The sequence below is a fragment of the Rhinopithecus roxellana genome, chromosome 15 (genome assembly GCF_007565055.1).
Source record: "Rhinopithecus roxellana isolate Shanxi Qingling chromosome 15, ASM756505v1, whole genome shotgun sequence".
In the NCBI taxonomy this organism is placed as follows: Eukaryota; Metazoa; Chordata; class Mammalia; order Primates; family Cercopithecidae; genus Rhinopithecus; species Rhinopithecus roxellana.
Window position 1 is genome coordinate 40,337,384 of NC_044563.1, and position 20,409 is coordinate 40,357,792.

The window sequence follows — 20,409 nt, forward strand, 5'->3', positions numbered from 1 at the left end:
GTTAGGACACGAACATTTTTCAGAGCCATCATTCAGCCTGTCATAGGAAGAAAATAGTCGTGTTCTGTGCTCTGAAGGAGAAGGAAATTGATTTGGTGAACAGTTTGCCAGTATTTATAATAATAAAAAACTCTATTACCTATTTTATATTTACTTTTTATGACATATATCATATCTGGTATATCAACATACATATAAATACTAAACATTTTATTTGCATTGTCTTAATTACTCACCAAGTCTATGGGTAAAGTATGATTATTTCTAATTTACAAAGGCATAAAAATAAGGTGTAGAGAATTTAAGTACTTGCCCAAAGTATCAAGGTTAGTGGTGGAGTTGGATTTAAAACAAGGTGTGGCTGACTGTAGAACCTGTCCCTCTTTATCACTGTAAGACACTGTCGACATAGACTGAAACACAGGATACTATTTTATTAGACCACAGAAAAGGAGACTTTAGCCCAAAGCAGGGCTGCAGGGTTAACTTCACTAACATATTGGACACAAGGGATTGGTACTAGTTTTCAGTTGATGACTCTTACTTCCCTGGGGCTACAATCTCTCATTGCCTCTTGATTTGTGTCTCCCTCCAGCTCTTCCTGCAAACCTACTAGTTGAAATAGTTGGCTCCTTGTCATCATCATCTCCACCAATCTCAGAATCTGTGACTAAAACAGTTCTCTACATTCTGTCACTCTAGAACTAAACTGACCCCAGCCATCGTGAGGTATTTAGTTGGGGAAGGGAATGATAATAAAATTCAGATAAGGAAGAATTCAAAAGATAAAAATCTGGGGCAGGGATCAGGGCAGGCTCAGAGAGGCTCAGAGAGGCAAAGAGCCTGGGTGACCACTACTTGGACAGCAGGGTTCAGCAGAGAGAAATGTCTTCCAGCCTTCAGAACAGCAGACCTCCATGTTTTCTGCCTCATATTGCACATATCACGATTGCATGCCGGAATCTCTCTATCAAAAATATTTTTATTTGTATCTACTCAAAAGAAATGACAGATTCTGTATGGACTCTTTCTTTTGGCAGAAATTAAGTTAATATGCCAGCACATGGTGACCCAAGTGACCCTTTTTCAAAAAAATACGAAAGTGAGTCATTGTGGTTTGTACTGACAAGCACTGAGAAATGGTTATCATTCTTTCTCTTTTTCACAGTAACATCTGTTGACTTTCTCATAATGTCTATATAATGGACAGTAGATGATAGAATGGTACAATTCAGTAAGTCTTTGCTGCAGAAACTTCCCCAATCTCACTAAATGAGGATGACCCACTAATTTAAAAACCAACAAACATATTTGAAACCCGTGCTTGTTTGAATTTGTAAGACACTTCTGTTACCTAGTTAGCCAAACCTGAAGTCATCAGCTCTTTTAAATGAAGTTTTCCAGAGGACACCACTTTCATATGCAAAGCCATTTTAACACAGTGGGATGTGAAGGGGACAGAGTGCTCTAACTTATAACCAAATTTTCAATAAATGTGGTCAACATATATTCAGCAGGTACCTACTCTTTTCCAGGCACCAGGCTAGATGGTGCAGGGAATCTAGGTTCATGTCTTGTCTTTGTTAATAATTAGCATTCTGAACTTGAGGGAAAGTACCATTTTCTAAGCCAGTTTTCTTATCTCTGAAATGAATATAATGATACTTGACCAATCAGCCTTAGAGAGTTGTTGGGGATTTCAAAGAAGGTAATATATTTCACAACTCTTTTGTAAGTGATAATAAAGATTATACAAGCATTTACTCTTCATGTAAATGTGTTGTGCTTGTCATTCAATTCAAACATAGCGGGTTCATTTAGTTTTCAATTCTGGTGAAAGGGAACTCACTTTCTTAAAGATTATTTGAAAATAGTCATCTCTCTACTCCTCCACACTGAATTGTATAAGGTTGCTCTATAAATTTCTTGATAACCTGTAGGCTAATTCCTTAAAACCTTAAATGTCTTTCTGGGCTCCCCTGCATTATGTACAATACCATTGTTGTCAACACAGGAATGAAATAGTCATGAATATATAATGTGCAACTATTCACCTCTGACATATTTAAGTATATGCATGTTATGTCTTCTGCAAAATTATAGAGTACAAATTATTTCAATTAATATTAAACATGCTTTTCATGAAATTAATTACACATTACACTGAGATTTTGAAATTGCATGGTGAAATAGTTATAAACACAGCTATTAAAACTGAATTAGGAAGTCTCATTCTACCCAAATCTCTCTCCTCAACACATGTTTGAAACTTTGCACTGAAGAATCAACTAACTTGTGTTTCTATACCCGATAGTGTTCTTTATAAGAGCAGTGGACTTTTTATGTACATTAATTCAAACCTTCTAGATAGGATACTAGATAATCTTATGATGCATATTTTTACTGGGAAATGTATCGGAAATAAAGAAAAAACATAAATGTGTGTCTAAATAAGCATGGTATACACTTAGTTCCACAAAATCATAGGGCTGGGAAGGAGTTAATGTAGTCTGAACTTTCCGTAGGTGATTGATTCCTTCCTTACAAGTACCTTCCAAAGGGTTGACCAATCCAGCATTTTATCTTCTGGTATGGAAGAGGTCATTACTACTCAAGGCAGCACATTCCATTGTGGATAGCTTTTTATATTGATAAGTTTTCTTTTAATTAAAAAAAAAATAATTATTTAGCTGACATAATAATAGGCTCAAGGATAAAGAGAAAAAGAAATAGTCCATATCTTCTACCAATTTAGAATCTAGATTAAAATACAAAAAAAAAGAATGTTGAAATTATCTATCAAATACATTAACTCTCTAAAATGACCATACCAAAGTAAAATTATTTGCTGATTTCTAATTTATACTATGTCTTATTACAAGATATATTAGAAATTACTTAGAACATAGTTCTTATTTCCAAATTGGAGGATATATACAAGTTAATGTGAATAGCTTCCAGTTTTCCTGAAATGGAAATACAAAAGAAACTTGCTGATCACGTTTTTGTATAAGAAATATTAAATAGCATTTAAGTGATATCATATGTGATTTGAAAAAATAAAGCTCCCTTGATTGTTCCATTGGTCTGTAGTAATTAGATTAATTTTAGATATCAGAGCAACTATGCGTAGAATTCAGAATAGTTTATCACGTTCACCTCCCAGAATATAGACACATTACTTTCTATGATACGTACCTCCTCTCTACGACATTTGAACAACTTAATACATTGAAAATTGTCTGAGAGAACAGCTTTTTAAGTTAAATTATTGGAACCCAATTTAAGTTCCCTTAAGATTATCCTCTTATAATAGAAACTTATACATGAAATATGCACGTTCACCTGCCTATGGCTTTCTAAGTTCTTAATTGAAATAAGATACCCTAAAGCAATTTTTAATTTAGTAATTATTTAAAATCATCAAAAAGAGAATAAAGGGATATAATAGTTTAGCAGGAATGATTAGATTTTGTACTACTCTAAGAGTGAATGTGAAAATAAATAAATAAATAAATAAATAAATAAATAAATAAATAAATAATTAAAAAAAATAAGAGTGAATGTGGGCCGAGCACGGTGGCTCAAGCCTGTAATCCCAGCACTTTGGGAGGCCGAGACGGGTGGATCACGAGGTCAGGAGATCGAGACCATCCTGGCTAATACGGTGAAACCCCATCTCTACTAAAAAATACAAAAAACTAGCCGGGCGAGGTGGCGGGCGCCTGTAGTCCCAGCTACTCGGGATACTGAGGCAGGAGAATGGCGTAATCTCGGGAGGTGGAGCTTGCAGTGAGCCGAGATCGCGCCACTGCACTCCAGCCTGGGCGACAGAGCGAGACTCCATCTCAAAAAAAAAAAAAAAAAAAAAAAAAAAAAAAAAGAGTGAATGCGAAACAATAGATATTTCATTGTGCTGATTGTAAGTCATCGAAACTAGTCTTAACATGTGGTTTTGTTTTAGATTTTCATTTGTTTAATTCATTGTGACTCTTCTTAAAAGTAGCATTTTTGAGATACAATTCCCATTCCATACAATTCCTCTATGTATAGTGTACAGTTGAATTCAGTAGATTTTATTGCATGCACAGTTATGCAGCTGTCATCACATTCTATATTTTGTACACTTTCATCACACCAAAAAGAAACCCCGTACCCATTCGCAGTCATGCCCCAGCTCCCCTCTGAGATGAAGAACAAATAATCTGTTTTCAATATTTATAGATTTGCTAATTCTGGAATTTTTTTGTAAATAAAATTATATAATGTGTTTTTTTTTTTTTTTTTGTAAGTGGTGTTTTTCACCCATCATAGCGTTTTCAAGATGCATCCATGTTGTAGCATGTATCACTACTCCACATCTTTTTATTGAGGAATAATGTCCTATTGTAATATTACATATTACATATTAATTACCTGATGGACATTTAATTTTTTCCACTTTTGGGCTGTTAATAATAATGCTACTATAGATGTTCATGTTTACATTTTTGTGTGGACATTATGTTTACATTTATCTTGGATATATACCTAGGTTTGGAATGCTGAGTCATATAACTACGTGATTAACGTGGAGAAATGGCCAAATCTATTTTCACAGAGACTCCAACATTTTGTATTCTCACCAGTAGTAGTTTGAGGGCTCCAATTCCTCCTCATCCTCCCCAAAGTGTTATGATTGTCTTTTGTAAATTGTCTTTTATAAATTATTTGTTGTTTTAAAAAACATGACAGATAAAATTATGCACACCATGATGAAACACATTTTGAATAGATAAATCTGGATAATTAACATATGTATTAGCTCACAGTTACCATTTTGTTGTAAAAACATTTAAAATTTACTCAGCATTTTTAAAGAATACAATATATTAACTATAGCCACTATGCTGTACAATAGATTTGTTGAACTAAAATTTTGTGTCCTTTGACCAACATCTCACCCACATACCCCTCACCTGTAATGCTCCAGCTCCCGATGACCACCATTCTACTCTCCACTTCTATGAGATCAACTGTTTAGATTCGTCATGTGCTATTTGTCTTTCTCTTCGTGACTTATTTGTCTGTCTTTTGTTTCCATAATCCTAGTGAGTATAAAATATTAACTTATTGTAGTTTGACATTGCATTTACCTAATGACTTCTGATGCTCAGCATCTTTATCTTTTTATTACTGAGTTGCAGGAAATATTTACATATTCTTGACACGAACCCTATGTCAGATATGTGACATATTTTTTTTCTTAATCTGTGGGTTGGCTTATAGCTTTCTTAATAGAATCATTTCAGAATAAAACTTTAATTTTGTGAAGTCCTAATTTTAATTTTTTTCTTTTGTCGCTTGTGTTTTTGTTGTCAAGCCAATGAAGCCTTTGCCTAATCGAAGATTGTAAAGATTTCCTCCTATGTGTTCTGTGTTAGGCTGTTCTTGTGTTGCTATGAAGAAATACCTGATGCTGAGAAATTTATAAAGAAAAGACATTGAATTGGTGCATGATTCTGCAGGCTGTACAAGCATCTTTCTGGCATCTGCTCAGCTTCTGGGGAGGCCCCAGCAACTTTTACTCACAATGAAAGTGAAGTGGGAGCAGGCACATCATATGGTCACAGAAGGAGCAAGAGAGAGCGGAGTGGGGGGGTACCACACAGCTTTAAACAACCAGATCTCACATGAGCTCACTCATCCACAAGGGGATGGTGCTAACCCATTTATGAGGGAATCCACTTCCATGATCCAAACTCCTCCCACCAGGCCTCTCCTCCAACATAGGTAATTACAATTCAATATGAGGTTAGACAGGGACATATAGTCAAACTAGATCATGTCCTTTTAAGAGTTTTATAATTTCTCTTATATTTAAGCCACTGATTCTTTGAGTTAATTTTTGTGAGTGATATAAGAAAGGGATCCAGTTTCAATTGTTGTTGTTGCATGTAGATATCTAGTTTTTCCAGGAAAATTTATTGTAAAGACAATCATTTTCCCACTAACTTGTCTCAACACCCTTGAAAATCAATTGTCTATGAATATAAAAGTTTATGTAGGAGTCCATATTTAGTTAATCTACATGTCTGTTCTTTTTCTAGTATCACATTGTTTTGATTAATATATCTTTATAGTAAGTTTTAGAAAGTAGAATTCTGAGTCTTCCAATTTTGTTCTCATTTTTGAGATTATTTGGACTTCAATGTTTGCTAGAATTTCTATATGAATTTTAGAATATAATTGTTAATTTTAGCCAAAACAAAAGCAGCTGTTATTTGACAGGGATTGTATTGAATCTGTAAATAAATTTGGAAAATATTGCCATCTAATCCATGAAAATGGAATACAACTACATCTATTAAGGTCTTCTGTAATTTCTTTGGATAATATTTTCAAATCTTGAATGTAAAAGTTTTACTTTTTTTGTTAAATTTATTACTCCATATTCTTTTTGATGTCATTGTCAACGAAATAGTTTTCTCAGTTTGTCATATCTTTTTGTGAGTTCATAGAAATACAATTTTTTTTTGTAAAATTATATTGCAAACTTACTAAACTCAGTTATCAAAGATTTCCCCCCTTCTTACCCTAGCAGTGGATTCTTCACTCCTACATATGAGATCTTGCCATTTGCAAATACATATAGTTCTACTTCATCTTTTCCAGCCTGCGTGACTTTCATTTCTGTTTCTTGCCTAATTGCCCAGACTAGAACTTTCAGTACACTATCTAATAAAAACAGCCAAACAGGCATTCTTGTATTGTTCAAGATCTGAGACTAAAAGCATTTAGTCTTTCACAATTAATATGGTGTTAGATGGTGTTTGTCAATATTATTAATGCTCTTTAAAAATCTACTTTTTGCCTTATTTATTTTCTCTCTAGCTTTAGTATTTTCTGTCTCACCATTTTCCATTGTATTGTCAATTCTTTTTTCTTTTAACTGATTTTACAATGTTAAGCTTTCCAAAATGTCCTTTCATTATTGATTTTTAATCTAACCTCATTGTGGTGAGCAAACTTTGTATGATTTCCATCGTTTTAAAATGTTTGAGGCTTGTTTTATAGACTAGTGTTTGGTCTAAACTGGAGATGTCACATAATGTGCATGTACTTGAGAAGACTGTGTCTTCTGTGGTTGGGTGGAACATTCTATAGATGTCTGTTAGGTCCTCACTGGTTTATCATAGATTTTAAGCCTTCTATTTCATTTATCTTCTACATAGATGTTCTATCTATTATTGGAAGGGGCATATTAAGGTCTCCAACTCTTATGGTTGACTTGTCTATTCCTTCCTTCAATTCTACCCCCCTATTACTTCTTATATTTGGAGGTTCTGTTAGGTGCACATATATCTACACTTTTTAATGTTTTCTAATGAATGGACTCTTTTTCATAATAAAATGTCCTACTTTATCTCAAAGAAAACTTTTTGTTTTAAAGTCTATTTTGTCAAGCATTGATATAGCCACTCCAGCTATTTTATGGATATAGTTTACCTGATATATCTTTATTCCTTACTTTAACCTCTTTGTATCTTTAAGCCTGAAATGTGTCTCCTGTGAACATCAGACATTGGGTGCTATTTATTTTATTTTAAAATATGATTTTACAATCTCTTCTTTTTGTTGTTTTGCCTCTATTGTTTAGTTCATCCACTTTTGATGTTATTGATATGGTTGTATTTACATCTGGCATTTTACAGCTTTTTTTCTATATATTTTATATCTTTTTCTGTAGATATTTTCTGGTTTCTTTTGCAGAAAATGACTATTTTCTTAGTTGACATTTTAGTTTTTAATGATTTTTGAATATTTTTGAGTGTTTCCTTTGTGGTTGCTCTACGGTTTACAGTGTAAATTATTACTCATAAAAATCACCTTCAAATTTATATTAATTTCTGTGAGGTATAGAAAATTTATTTCTGTATAGTAATCTTCCCTCTTCCCCTTTTCTGATGCCGTAATTGTTATATAGTCTATATACGTTGCAAACTCAGTGTGATTGGCATCATTTACCCGGCATAGATCTTCCACCTTACGTGTAATTGGAGGCTTATTGGGGGAAGCGAAACTCAGACTTCTTGGCTGCATTTGCCTAGAACAGAGTTTTTTGTAACAGGAAGCTGGTGGCAGGGGGCAGGAGAGTAAGAAATGGCAGTCTGTTTCTTCCAGGAAAAAAACAAAAGCAAAAACTTGAGCATTATGCTGGGAACTTAGGGAGATGGAGCCTGGTCTTATTGGTATACATCAGGCAAGAGTAGAGCTTCTGTCACACTGGGCTAGGTGTGTGGAGTAAGTGGATAGTAGCTGAAATGCCACAGACTTGCTGTTTTAGTTGGACTTTGTAGATATTCTTCAATAAATGTTTATCCATTTTATGTATGCTCTTAGGAAAATTTCTGGAGACTTTATGTTTTTCCAACATAAATTGTTGTAATCATATCATGCTTCTCTTTCCCTTATTCATACTACAAAATTACCTCTCCTCCTTTCTTCCCACACTTCAGAAAGGTTATTTTCAGCTAGTAGCTAGATTAAATTGATCTGATTTAGAGAGAGCATCTGCTGGACTCCTCATATCACCATTCCAAAAGGCTTACCTCAGATAATTATTTCTTATATTTAATTGAGGTGATTTGTTTGTAATTATTGTTTTTAAAGCTTTCCTCTTTTCATGGGGAGATCTCCTGTGCCATTTCTTCATAATATATGCTCCGTAAAGTATGCTCAGTGGTCCATTATTTCCTGGAGAGATACTCCTGTTATGTAAGTGGTGGATGAAGATATAATTCCTTACATTTGCCTTATTGAATATCTCTTCTTAAACACAGTAAATCCTTCTGTCTTCCTTTGTCATGACTTCATTTCTCCATGCCATATAATGTACTTTTCTTTAACTGTTCCTTATATGACATGGTCCTTACTTTCCTCATGATAGCAAACAATCTATTAAAAACAATGTCTTATTTGTTGGTGTCTCTCTTCAGGTGTGGTGCCAAAAGCTCTTATCACAACCAAAACTTAATCTGAAAAGCAAGGCGGAAAGTTTTCTTAACACCTCATTTTTTTGTTATAAACCGTATTTGCCATATTTTTCTGTGAACTTCTCTTTACAAACTTGACATATAATATCACATAGTTAGCTAAAACACCATATGCCTTTTTGTTTGCAATATTCTTAACAATGTCTTCATCTAATTTTATAAGTATTGTTAGAAAATATCCTGATTATCTACTGCAGCAAATTTCATGGTGGTGGTAGTGAACTCTTGGAGTCATACCATTTGCCTTCCTTGCTAGGGCAAACTAAGAATAAAAATAGGTGCTTCTTTGCCAAAGCAGTGGTGCCCTTTTTTTCCCTAGCTTAGTTGCCTCTTTGTTTAACACTTGGACAAACATTTAAAAGGCCATACAAGTTTTTTCTTTCATTACATTGTGTTGCTGTTTCTCTTATCTACACAGGGTTCTCATCTGCTCCACTAACAGAATGCTGTCCTCTCCAGGATATTAACCAAGTCTTACGAATCTCTCACACTGTTTCATGCCATAAAATCACCTTTCCTCATTTTCTGCTACATCTCAGATACAAATGTAATAGTTGACTAAAATGATCCAATTCAATGAATTCATACTCACATGTGAATAATTCATACTAGCATGTGAATGAATAAGAAATTCATCTTCTTCCAAATGGTGTGTGTTTATTTCTAACTAAGTAGACAGCACATAGGTAGCACATAAATAGTAAGTATTCAGAGACTATTAGAGCAATTTATCTTATCATTGTGTCTTCAAGATGTCTTTAAACTGTATCACATAGATGACAGATTACTTTGCTTGTATATAATTATGATACTAACAATAATGACACTATAATAATTACTATTTTTCTGACACTAGGTTTTGCAAAGCATGTTTATCGTTATTATTTCATTTGATCTTTAAAAACATCTCGTGAGATAGGTATCATTATCATCACTTCCATTTTACAAATATATTTATCTGAAAATGGCTATGTGTCAAATTAAAATTGTAGCATTGTCCCTGTTTTATTATAGCCACAAGGTAGGGAACACTGAATGACCTGGTTGAAATCTGTGATTAGCCTAGATTTTCTATATTTCATAGTTATTTTTCTTATGGAAAATTTTGAAAATCTGATTTTAAAATGTTGCAATGAGAATAGAGAATAGACAAAGGGAGGGGAACAATGCATACTGGGGCCTGTGGGCAATGGGAAGGAGCACATCAGAAAAAATAGCTAATGTATTCTGGGCTTAGTATTTAGGCAATGGGTCGATAGGTACAGCAAACCACCATGACAGATGTTTACCTATGTAACCTGTGCACCCTGCACATGTACCCTACACACAAAATAAAACAAAATAAATTAATATTGTTGCTATGCTATAAGAGAAAGTGAGCAAATTAATAACTTATTAGCAGCCAAATGATGCAGTACTGCTAGTGATGTTCTTTTTTTGTGTGTTTTGTTTTCTAATTTTAGGAGAAATTACTAAGTGCCCAGTTGCCCAGTGACAGGAAATTGAATTTGCTGGTTGATAAAGTTTCAGGCTCACACTCACCCTCTTCTGATAGTTTCTGGGAAAACCACTGAATTTTTAATGGCCTGATTCCTAATTGCTTCTTCAGCTCTGCAAATGCAGTGTGAGGGTGAGAGGTAGAAAAAGAAAATGATGTGAGATGTTAAAAAAAAAAAAAAAAAAAAAAAAGTTTGGCTAGTGTTACAAAATAGTACACATTGCTTAAAAGTAGACAAACAATAATAAAGGTGGCAATATAGTATTTTCTGTCTCCTGAAAGTTCTCCATTTAAAATGTTTTGCTTGGCGGTATTTATTCATTCATCACTATTTTAGGCTGGAGATACAGATATTTATATATGATTTGGCCATTCTCAATTCCCAGTTCAGTGGTGGAAAAATGTAACCAGATAATTGTATTGGGTGTTAATCTGAGGCTTTAGTTAAAATTATTCAATCCATCATTTGTGTTGGTCCGAAACGTAATATACACATAGAGATACAATAAATGAGCTTTAGAAGAAAAGTGAATCTCTGTATGTTTTATACTATCAAAACTCTACAATGAATGCAATAAGGTGTTGGTTAGCTTTTTACACTTTAAATAAGTATAATACCAATTATTTTCCTTTTTTACTTTCAAATACTTTGATATGATTGATAGCCCATTTCTGAAAACAGGATTGAGATTTTAGGTGAATATACACATAAGGTGATCCTCCTCTAAGAGAGCTTGGAAATAAAAGTGAAAGTGATGCTTTCTAAGATTAAGACAATTAATTCAGATTATTATGAATAAGAACAAGCATATACATTTTCTTATTGAAGGTAGACAATGGCTCTGATGCCCATAACAGTTTATCTAAAGCTGATTAAAGTTATAAGCCCATCTGAAGTAAAACAAAAACAAAAAAAACAAAAACAGTTAATTAGAAGAGATTAAAACTAATATTGTCAGACTAGATTTGCAAATAGAACAAATAAAAATAAAACAAGCTACCAAAAATATATCTTCTGTTTATAAGACATACTAATATAAACTCACTTCCATAATGACTGTGAATTTGTCTATTTCTCATTTTAAGTTTTATTTTTTTAAATATATTGAATCCATGTGATTGTGCATACATATACAGAAGTATGACACATTTCCATTGGATTGATACCCTTATTGTAATGAAATATTTTTGTCTTAGAAATGAGTTTTGCATTATTCTACTTTGATGTTAGTATATATACATATATATATTAGTATGTCTTTAGTCCATTTATATTTAATGTAACTATCAATCTAGTTGGGTTTTTATTTATTGCTTCCATTTGACCCAGGTGTTTCATAATTCTTTTTGTCTTTATTATTTACTTCCCTTAGATTAATAAAATATTTTTACTTCATGTTTTTTTCCGATATGTAACCAATTTGTTACATATGCACAGGTACAGTTTTCAATGCTTACACTAAGATTAAATATGTATCCTTGACTTATTCAGATACAATAGAAATTATTATTTTAAAATTTCCCTAGTAATACAGGAAGCTTAGAATACTTTAACTGCATTTATCTATATCCCTTATGTGTTAATGTTGTCACATTTTTTATGTATATTTTCATCCCATAAGGCATTACAATTATAGTTTTGTGTAGTCAAAACTTATTGGAATATTCATTTATATTTTCCCATGTATTTCCCTTTTCTTTGCTCCTCACATCTTCCTTTAACTCAATGTTTTTCCCTGTGATCATATTCTTTCCACATGAAAAATTTTCTGTAATGTGTTTTTTAGTGCATGATTTATTGGTCACCAATTCTCTCATTATTTGTTGGGTCAGAAAACATCTTAATTCTACATTTATCTCTGCAGGGTATTTTCACTGGGCACAGCATTCTAGATTGGAAGCTATTTTCTTCTGGGACTATCATTATATATTTTACAATTTTGATAATTCCCGTTGAAGAAACTACTGAAGAGGCCTTTTGCTTTATTGGAGATAAAATACTTATTTTTTTCTCTGTAATTTTTAAATCTTTCTATTGAAATATAACACATATAAAGAAAAGTGCATAATTTGTGTTGCATTTAAAAATTTCTCTTTGGTTCATAGCAATTTACCATAATCAGCATAAGTGTAGTTTTCATTTATTTTGGGTGGGATTTGTAGAGCTTTTTGAATCAATAGGTTGATTTTTTCACCAGTTTTAAAAGTACTTCTTGGCCTCATTGTCTCTCCTGTTTACTTTTGGAATAAAAAGTAAATTTATGTTTGACCTTTATGTACTACTTATGTATATCTGATGCTATTTATTGTATTTTACATTTGTTTTACTCTTAAATTTCAGTTTGGAAATTTTCTTTGACTTGTCTTCTAGTTCATAAATTCTTGCATTTATTGTTTTTTAAGTATGTTTTCTTAATTCCATGTAATGTGTTCTCAATTTCAGATATTTCTCATTTCTAGACTTCCCATTTTATTATATTGCATAGATTTAATTATTTGGTGAAACTCTATATAGTCTCAAGAATTTTTTCATCTCTTTTTTCTATTCTTCCATTTTCTTTATTATAAACATTTCAGTTAGTTTTTGTTATCTAATATCAATATCTAGATGATCTCAGATTGTGCAACTATTTTCTGTTTTTTATTATTTTCAATCACATGACCCTTTTTTGGTATATCTAAGTTTTGATTGCAGGGCAGACATTGTTAAAAAATTACATAGGCTTCTAATGATGTTATTATCCTGAGAAGGTGTGTCTTACCTTAAAAAGGCCAATAGAATGATAGGTGTTCATCTTAATCTAGTCAGATACTGTGCTGGGCTGGGCCTTGGCTGCAGGTTTCTTAAGATACCAGTGTATCTCTGGCTGTCTTCCAACTTTATAACTAAGAATGTATTATGCTCTCCATGGCTGTTCCTCCTCCCCTTGCCAGTGGACTCCACGTTCTAACCTTTGGTGTTCAATACTGTCAAAACTTTTGCTCTGCTTAACAAAGATTTTCCACTTACTTTTAAAGTCTTCCACACACATTATAGCAAAATATTACAAATGACCTAGAGACAAATCAGGCTGTAGGTAGAATTCCTAAGTTTCTATCAAAATAATTATTGTGAATCTGTAGCCTTCTGAAAGCATAAACTAGAGATTGCCAACCTCTTTCTGTGAAAGACCAGATTGTAAACATGTTGGGCTCTGTGGGCATACAGTCATGGTTATAACTACTGAACTATATAGTTGTAGCCTGAACACAGCCATAGGTAATGTGTAAACATATTAGCATGGTTATAGTCTAACAAAATTTTATTGAAAGATACTGAAATCTGAATTTCATAGCATTTTCACAAAGTATTCTTCCTTCATGTTTTTTTAACCACTGAACAATGTAACGAAGCATTTTTAATTTGTAGGCCATAGAAAATATACAGTCAGCCTCATTTAGTTCACAGATCATAGTTTGCCACTTCTGACATGTGACATGAATTCAGAACCTCTTACTTGATTCCAGAATTAGCACAAACTATCCAGCTACCAGTGACTATAGCTTGCCTCTCCTAGTTTCTTTCTCTCATTTGAATATTATCTTGCTCATGTTGTAGTAGAGGATTTTCGCTACCTTTAAGCAGATGATTTCTATTTTACATAATTTTTCTGGTTGTTCTTAGAGGAACACTAGTCTGTCACTGTCTATTGCATCTCACATGAAAGTGGCTGTACTAAAACTTTGTTATATTTTTTGTTCTAGATAAAGTTTTATAATCTTCACACGAGTCAATATAATGTTATTTTGGTTGAATTAATAATGTTTAAATTGTTATGTGTCTAACACTGTGCTTTGTAGTCCATGCATGTAGATACATTAGATACAGTCTCTACACTCAAATTTCTTACAAATAATATTTGACATTTAAATATATAGATGAATAAATTCAGTATAATTGTTTGTGAGGTGCATACATTTATGTGGAAGTACAGGAACACAAATCTAAGCGCATAGTACCATCAGAAGTTTTAAGAAATAAATGCTCAATGCAGCAACAAGTCCTTTAAATTTGACATTCTAGGCACAGAGAAAGTGTAAAAAAAAAAAGGTATGGAGGTAAAAACATCAGCTGGGTGCAGTGTCTTATATCAGTAATCCCGGCACTTTGGAGGGCTGACACAGGAGGATCACTTAAGTCCAAGAGTTCGAGACCAGCCTGAGAAACATGGTCGAACTTCATCTCTATGAAAAAGTAAAAAGTCAGCTGAGCATGGTGGTGCATGTCTGTAGTCCCAGCTACCTAGGAGGCTAAGGTAAGATGATTTCTGGAGCCCAGAAGGTCAAGGCTGCAGCGAGCTGTATTCGTGCCACTGCATTAGAGTCTAGGCAACAGAGCAAGACGCTGTCTGAAAACAAACCAACAAAAACAGCATGATGTATGCAGAAACCTGAGGACATTTTTTATCATTGAAGATGATAAGTTGAGTGAGACATGGACAGAGACATAGAGAAGCAGACAGATCATAGAATTCTTTTGTGGCAGACCTAACAACTTGGATTTTTTTTATCCAATGGGAATTTGACATATTTTCAAATGAGATATTTTGTGCATAGAGACAATTTTAAAGAAATTACTATAAATGTCCAGAGACTCAGAGAATTTGATCCACATCCCTAAGATCATAAGGCCTTTCAGTAGCGGTCCAACCTAAATGACTTGTTTTGGAAAAAGTAGAGTAATAAGCTTTCCCAATATGGAGAAGAAAGAACTGAGAATACTTTTGAGTAACTTAGTACAGTCAAAAACGTTTTTTAAAATGATAGAATCAGAGGACTTGAATTTGAATAGTTATTTTACTTTCTAATAAGGTATGTGTGGAAAATTATATGGATGAGTAGGAGATATTAACCTACTTGTAATAATGATGATATTGCTTATGTTTTTTTTTGTTGTTGTTGTTGTTTTTAGGGTCTAATAAAAGATGAAATTGTCAAATAGAGGATATACCATGGCTTTGGATTTAGATAAATATTGGTATGAATTCTAGTTTTACTATGTTCAGATATATGAGTCAAAAATTCATTCAAACTTTCTGATCCTCTCATTCATTCATTCGTTATTGCCAATATGTGTGCATTCTTTTATTCAACAAATATTTACTGATTAACTTTCATGTACAACAAATATTGCTAGGAGCTTGTATTAATGTTCTCCAGAGAAACAGACTGATGAGATGTGTGTGTGTCTATATGTATATATGTATAGATATATATATGTATAGATAGATGTGTGTATAAATATATTTGTGTATATATAGATATGTCTATCTCTGTCTTTCTATGCATATCTACATTATATATAATCTGCCTCTTTATATATCTATCTTAGAAATACATATAGAGAGAAAGATTTATTTTAAAGAATTGGCTAACATGATTGTAGAAACTGACAATACTGAAATCTTCAGGGCAGGTTGGCAGACTGGAATTGCTCATAAGATTTGATGTTGCAGCCTGAGTCTGAAGGCAGCTTGAAAGCAGATTCGTTTTTTTTTTTCTTTTTTCCAGGCATCTCAGTCCTTTCTCTTAAGGCCTTCAACTGATTGAATGAGGACTATTCTTATTACGGAGAGTATGATCTGCTTTACTCAAAGTATACTGATTTCAATGTTAATCTCATGTAAAAATATCTTAAGCAACAACAATACCGCAACATCAAGACTGCTGTTTGACCAAACAACTAGGTACCATGCCTAGTCAAGATGACACTTAAGATTAACCATCATAAAGTTAGTTACAAGACAGACTCAGTAGCTGCTATCATGAAACTTATAGCATAGTGGGTATAGTTGCACCTGCCTACACAGTTTTATTTATTTATTTTCTTGTGAGAGTTAATTGAACTATTTTATGTAAAATTAGTAGTGTAGGAATAGGTATGGAGAAAACCTACAGCAAATGTCAGTTTCCACCCTTTTATCTTACTACCCAATTTTTGTAGTTAAATTAGGGTGAGGAACAAAGTTAATACTGCTGCTAAGAGGAGTTTCTAAAATTCATAAAATGATAATAGTACAAATGGTGATAAAAATATGTACTATTTATAAAGTACTCTCAGTGTACCAGTTACTGTTCTGATTATTTCATATGAATTAACACGTTTAATTTTCACAATGACCCTATGAACTCATCTTCATTTGAAAGATTTAAAAACTGAGACCCAGTGAAGTTAAGTCGCTGGCCCAATTTCACACAGCTGGTAAGAGATAGAGTTGGGATTTGAACCACAGCATCCAGCTTCTCTGGTTTATGATGAAGGATTCAGAGGGAAAGTTGTAGCCTAGATGTAGCTGATGTTTCTTTTGGCATCTTCAATCGCTTATTACTTTCCATCCTTCAAGTCTCAACTTTTCACCTCTTTTGTTTCTCCCTTAATACTTTTACTACCAGTTTGAATAATATTGCTTATTTATTTTAACTTCTTATCTACTTCGTACTCAACAGTACAGGTTCCATAAAGGCAGATAACTTATTTACCTTATTCATCATTTTAAACCCAGTACCTAGTACATTACCTGGGACACAGTAGATATTCATTAAATATTTAGTAATGAATGAACCAAAAATGAATTATCAAGAGAAAAGGAAATTTGTACAATATATAAATAATAAACCACTGAAAATTTAGGTTCCACTTTCCAAATTTTCATGACATGTTCACAAATTTTAGGGCAGCAAAATGGAGTTGTACCACTTAGCAACTTTCCTGTTCTTGCGATTCTTCCAAGTGTAAAGATCAATGAAGTAAGTGCTTAAAATGCAGCCAACTTAACTGCCACAATTGTATGATTTAGATTAATAATAAATTTGCTAATGATAGTATAACATTAAATATTCAACATGATTATCAAAAGTCAATTAAGAAATGATTGTAAATCAGTAAGCCACAAGTGATGAGAAGAATCCTCCCTTTTTTGAAAAGTTGTTGGCAGGAAAAAGGAGTCAGAATTTTCTTTCTTTTCAGCATTCAATTTGATAATATAAAAAAGTGTAAAAAATATTTAATTTAGTTAGGTTGTCTTAGTCCAGTCAAGCCACTGTAACAAAATACTTAGAATTTAGGGTTATAAACTTCAAGAAATTTATTTCTCATGGTTCTGGAGGCCGAGAAGTTCAAGGTCCAGGCATCAGCAGATTCGGTGTCTGGTGAGTTCCTATTTCTTTTTTCATAGATAGCTGTGTCCTCAAATAGTGGAAGAGGCAAGGCAGCTGTCTGGGCCCCCTATACAGGGTCACTAATCCCAGTGATGAGAGCCCTACCCTGATGACCTAATGACACCCCAAAGGCTCTACCTCCTAATTCCATCACATTGGTATTAAAATTAGCATGTAAACTTTAGGGGGACATAAACATTCTGACCATAGTATAGCTTGTATAGCAGATGGCCATGTTCTCAAAATTGATAGTGCCTTGTAGTTTCAAAGGAAATTATACAATTCCAAAGGTTACTTACACCTCGTCTTGCTGGTTTGAGGAACAGGTGTCAAGGATGACCTCTCCCTCATGCTTCTTTCTTGGCAAGATGATTTTCAAGTAGAGTCTTTCTTTCTATTCCTCTGTTTGTACTATCTTTTTAATTTCTAGACTTCTGGTTGAGAATTTTCGTGGTGTACCAGCTTTAAACAGAGTTAGGAAATGCTACTCTAGCTTTTGTGACCTATGGAATAATTATGAGTGAAATGGTTAAAAATGCTACGCAGCAAAACACCTGACCTTTAGCATTCCAGGTGAAAGTTTTGTTTTTATGTCTCAGAAAAAAGCAACAACCAAAAAACTAGTTTTTTTTTTTTTTTTAATGTTTTAATCAAGTAACATAACAACTTTAATTAGGAAATTATAAGTCAAGTTAGTATACCAAATGAAGGATTATTCTAGTTGGATAAACTCTGTGAATAAAATTCAGAACATGTGATTTTGGATTCCGTTAGAAGTTTGGCATCACACTAAAGAGTGGTACAATCCGGAATTTTCTCTGTAGTATTCAGAAGCCCTGAACATGTTTTTCCTTCAGGTAAAAGAAAACATAACAACAACAAGAGAAAACCACTGTAACAGAACCTCATTAGTTTGACACTTGGCTAAGCAACTTCACTTAGGTCACCAGTATATCCTGTAGAATTTTCAGCTAATAAAAAGCAAATTGGCCCTCTGACAAAGAATTTGAAACCTGGGTGAGTTGTGAACTTAAAAAAAACAAAACAAAACATGTTTTTCTTAGTGTGACAAAGCACATTTCTTCTAGATACAAATCCTGCTCCACTCTCAATAGAATCTATTAAAAGGCCACTGGAGACTACATTTATATCTACAGTAAGATTTTTAGGTTTCAATTTCTTAAAATATCATACTAACAAGGCTTTATTACATCAAATATTTGCATAATTTTAATGTCGAAAAGGTTTACATACATTTGTTATCAAAGCTTCATTGAAATCTGAAAGATGAGTGAGAGAGAAAAGTTGGAGAGGTGGATAATATAAGCTAGTGGTTCAGACAACAAAATTTGCCCTATCAATTTTTGATTCTCACAATAATATACTTTGTATTGAAAGAGGTAAATGAAATATGCTTTTACCTTGAAAGGGATGTTTGCTCAGATATAGCCAGGGCCATATAAAAAAATAGATCAGTTAATGGGGCAAATAAGTTTTCAACTTATGTATGTCTAAATGGAAAGCCGTGGGTTGGTAGGATCGGATCCTAATTACCTATACCTAGTGACCATAATCAAAGATTATTTGGGTATATTCAATGTGAAGTTAAAAAGTCCCACATCTTAAGATATAATAGAGGTTCAAACACAGAATTATCATTTTAGCTTTGCTTCTAGTTAAATAAGATATTTTGGGGAAAAATGAAAAGCAAGTTTGAGACTCAGCAATACGTATTTTGGCAAGACAGCAATTAAAATCTGAAAAGCATAAGCTAAATGTCTTAATATAAAAGACATCAAATAAATATCTAGACATATTTAAATATCAGGAAAAAACATACCTACATCTTTTTTTTCACCATTCTTTGGTGAATTTACTATTGTCCAGACTTTGCCCCATCTTGCAGACCCGAAAACTAGATTTAGGTAATATGTGAGGCACTCTGTCTCAACAAGGGCTGACACACTATTCAAACTCCCAGGTACATATGGATAAAGCAAGAATGGAATTGAGTTTATGTATTATATAACTCTCTGATCTTCAGGTTAAAGATCTGAAGTCTCAATCACTCTCATACATTTGTTATAAAATTTAGATGTAGTGTCAAACTCTGACTTATCTGTGGATGGTGCATTTGCACTCTGGGATTCTGTTGGCTTTGGTGCTGATGGATGACTGATCCTTCTTGGTCATCATTCTGTTTGTCACATTCAAGGAATTCATAATTGCAGCCTTGTAGTAATGTGTCTTGATGCAATTTGGGTGTAGTACATTAAGTGCCCTGTGTGGCACCCTGGGCTTAAATTTCACCTCTATGACATACTATGTGATTCAGAACAAATCAAAATTTCAAAACCTGTTTTCTAATATTTAAATTTAGTGTTATAACATCTACTTTTACAAATTTTGTGTGTACCATGTGATAATTTTTTTGACAGTGACTTGCTCTGTTGCCAAGGCTGGAATGCAGTGGCACACTCTTGGCTCACCGCAACCTCTGCGTCCCAGGCCCAAGTGATCCTCCTGCCACAGCCTCCCAAGTAGCTGGGACTACAGGCACACACCACCACATCCAGCCAATTTTTTGTGTGCTTTTTGTAGAGACAGGGTTTCACCATGTTGCCCAGGCTAATCTCGAACTGCTGAGCTCAAGGGATCTGACTGCTTAGGCCTCCCAGC